We start from the raw sequence: 3,930 nt of genomic DNA on the forward strand, positions 1-3,930 counted from the left end.
TGTTGACCGCGAAAAGACCCCAGAGACCCCGAGGGGGCTCAAGGAGCCGCCGCAGGGGGAGTTAGGCGAGCAGGGGAGCAAACGCGGGGCCCGACTGAAGGGGTTTTAGGGGTTTTCCCCGGTCCTGGCTTTTCTGGTTTGCTCTCCTTTACCAGGCAGGGGCTTAGCTCAGACACCCCGCGGAGGGGATTAGTGCTCAGCCTCCCGCACTCCCCCGCCGTCCCTCCCGTCCCCTCCGCTCCCGGCTTCCCCCCTGCCGGAGCCGGGCCCCCGGCAGCCCGGCCGGCCCTGCCCTGTAGCCGCCTGAAGGACGTTTCCTTCGGTGGTTTCACCTCCTCCCCATCATCTGCCGTGACAGCGGTCTGGCCGGTCGCTCACGGATGCGCCCACGGTTAAGGGTCTTAATCTCTTTCTTCCTCATGTGCTTCTGGGGGAGGAATCCTGTTCCTCGCCCCCGGCCAGGCCTGTGGAGAGTCACACAGTGGGATGGTGGAGGGAAACCAGTCATCCCAGCGGGAGAGGGTGACTGAACGTCAGGGGACCCTGTGATGGTTTGCTTTCTCACCCGTCCCGCTCCAAGCAAGGCGATGCTTTTGCAGCCACATGCTTTTGCTTATTTGTCCCACCCTGAGCATGTGAATAAAGACTGGTTTGAGCTGTTTACGCTTGCTTGCTCTTGGGTGAACTCTGACAATGTTAAGATAAAGCCAGGAAAGTATCACAGGCAGAGTCCCGGGGGGGGCTGGTATTAATGTAGGTACCTGCGGTGGCTGATGAACCACCATCAGAACACTTAATGTTTTTAAAAACATATTGGGGTGTTTCTCCAGTTATTATCAATGTGGCATCCCAAAAGCAGACAAATCCGAAGGAGCAAATCAAGAACTCTGGGAGAAAAGGCAGGGAATCGTGCCTGCTTTCCATACAGCACCAGCTTTCCTTCTCTCTCCTGCAGGGTGTATTAGACCGATCCTACTGCATTTCCTTGTGTTGTGACTATAGTCACTGTCAGCACCTTTTGGAGAATGGATATAGCCCCAGAAAACAGACACTCTTACTTTCTAATTGCCTTCGTTTTTACCAGTGTTAAGCGTCCGAAGTGTGACAAGTACCTTCAAGGCACTTTGGGATGTTGCTCAGATCATTACTGCAGACTGAAAGAATGAGAAAGAAGCCATCTGGCCTTACTCAGAGTTAATTTAATCTAATTAATAATCCATTATGCTGATGAGTGACTCAGGTGCTGGAGGCAAATTTTTTGAGCAGCTAGGAGAGGTGGGTGTAACTAAGGAGAACAGCTACTTCTTTGTACCTCTTTCTTATTGTTGGGCTGTTTTTTGCTTCTGCTAGCTGTGTATTATGGTGGTGTTTTTCTCTCACCCAGAGTTACAGTCTAGGTTTTCTTCCTTCCTGGGCTGTGATTTTGTTGGTCATCTTGTTCCTGACAGCTTAGTGTAACCTGGTTTTAGGTTTGGTTGTGTTTTGTTTTCCCCTTCTCATTCTGGTCTGCGGTATCTGGGTTTGGGGAGTTCCTTTAGCTCTCTTTAAGCACGCTGTATTGAAGAGATTTGTCTGTGAGTTGAATTCTCTAGGTATTTTTCTCTACTCTTCTCTGCAATGTGTATGCTTAAATCATCTTTTATCTGTTTTGGTGGAAAGCTGAACTTGTTTCAGTGCTTCAGAAACCGGTGATAATAAAACCTTCGGTGTGGTGTTGAATCCAAGAGTGGATTGTGATGCATTTTGATGTGAATTCTGACGGTCTGTAGCAAAAGGAGCATGTTCTGGCTGAAAGAATGGTAAAATTGATTAGTCTCTGTATGTGGATTTTCTTGAGAACCTGACTTCTGTATTCACTGCTGCTGTAGTGCCTGCAGGTGCATCTGTTTACTGAGCTGCAAGTGCAATGCTGTTAGAGGGATTTGGATTCATTGGGTGTAGGTAGCTCATAAAGTGGAACCTTAGACTTTTTCCTCATGTAATAGAGTTGGTTGGATTACAGAAATTAAGAACTTGAGTATCAGTCTTGCTGGAAAGAATTTATCTGTTGGCTTTCTTAGCCTTTTCTCCTGGTGTTTCTGCATGTTAGCACAAGCTCCCTGAGATGTTGGTAATCTGGGAGGAGCTCTGTCTGCAAAATAATGAGACCAGCCTAAAGCTGAATCGAGTCTTTCTGAAGTATTTGGGGCTCCAAGGTGACCTGGAGGCCCATGTCCTGTATCAGGTGTTGAAAGGGGCATGAGCCTAAAAGCAAGGTCTGTTTGGCCTATAATGCTTATGCTGCCCTGGGCAATCTAAGCTTTAGTGCTGTTATTGCAAAACTGGCATGATGGTAATGCGTGATACCAGCTAAAAACCTTGGGCAGAAGGTTTCTGCTTCTTTCTTGTGTAAAGGCCTTGGCTGTAATTTTACAAACTTACACTTCTTAGGCTTTTTATTAATTCAGGTCTGGGGGGGAATAGATGTGTTAATTTTGATCCTAGATTCAATGATTTTTAGTTCAAAGCCTTTGAAATACGTGTAGAGTTGTATGTGTGTAGTCACTGCCGCTGTGCAAAAGCATCTGTGAAGAGAAGATATCTGTTGAGCCGTTTCACAGGGAGGCTTCCTGATTTAATGCATTGTGGAATTTGCTCCCAAGCATGACAGTGCTTATCCTGTGAATGTGTGACGGCAGTTTATGGTGTTGCTCTGACCCTACTGCACTTCTGTTCCTTGCAGTCAGATAGGCGGCTTTGCTTACCATCTGTAAGACTTGAAGGATGGGGGGAAGAAAAGCCTTTCTAAGGGCATGAGTTCCCATGCGCAAGGAAAAGAGTTTATCTGGTTCGGTTATGAATTGTGCTAGGTGGACTTAAATATACGGTTTAGTCTCAGCAGGGTCTTTGGGGTTTTTTGAGCCCTCTACAAACCGAATGCTTACTCAGAATCCTTTAAAAAAAAAAAAAAAAGCACCCCACACCCCTTTCTGAAGGAAGGGATCCCTTTTCTTCTGAAGAGCTAAACTGCTCAGCAGAGACACATGAGAGCAAGTCCCGCTCAGTCCTGCTAACACCTCTGGGGTTTCTGGTGTGACACCCTTTGTGGAGAGCCTGAGCAAAGCGTGGGGGTTTCACCTCTGAGTCACTTGGCAGCGCAGCTGAAGCTGAGTAGGCAGACACCTCACTGGGACAGAGGTCCGAAGGGGGCAAGCTGTGTCAGCTCTGTTCCTACCAAATCAGCACTCACGTGCCTTTCTCTCCATTGTGTTCCTGACATGACCCCTTTAAGGGTAACACTTGCTACCACGTGAAATTGGTGAAAAGCTGTAAACTTTAGCTTGGGTCAAATGCTTTCTGAAGTGTTTTGATTGTCCCCTGGTTTGTCTCAGCATCCACAGCATAAAGCTGGGAGTCTCTGGCGTTTCACAAGTTTAAGAAGCAGGACTAACTTGTGCGCACTCTCTGCACGGCAGCAGCCACGCCAATTACTTAGTAGATGTAACTCTCGGCACTCGCGTTGTACGGGCAGCTTTGAACCTGCAGAACATGAGGTATGGAGTAAGTAACAAGTAAGGCCACAGGCCGGTCTACTACGCTAGCTTCTTCATGTTTATTTTTTCCCCTCTCAGCAGAAGCAGTGAAAGAGCTTCCCAGCCGATCGCACTGGCTGTACGCGAGCGTGTCCTCCAGCCGCTGCCCTTTAGCACTGAATGCGCCAGTACAGCCCAGGAGCGGGGATTTCCAGGCTGTCTGTCTGTCCAAGCGCTGGAGTTCCATCACAGTAACCTCCCCCTCCCCCCCCCCGCTGTCCTCTCCTCTCCTGCACCGGAGGAGCCACGGCGGTGTATCCGCTGCCCTTTTCCAGGCTGCAGCCTCGGCCACCGCACCGGGGGCGGCAGGGGAGCGCGGTCCAGCCTCACCCGGCTCCACGGAAACCGTACATCCGCC

The sequence above is a fragment of the Haliaeetus leucocephalus genome, unplaced genomic scaffold (assembly GCF_000737465.1).
Source record: "Haliaeetus leucocephalus isolate CR32 unplaced genomic scaffold, Haliaeetus_leucocephalus-4.0 Scaffold932, whole genome shotgun sequence".
NCBI lineage: Eukaryota > Metazoa > Chordata > Aves > Accipitriformes > Accipitridae > Haliaeetus > Haliaeetus leucocephalus.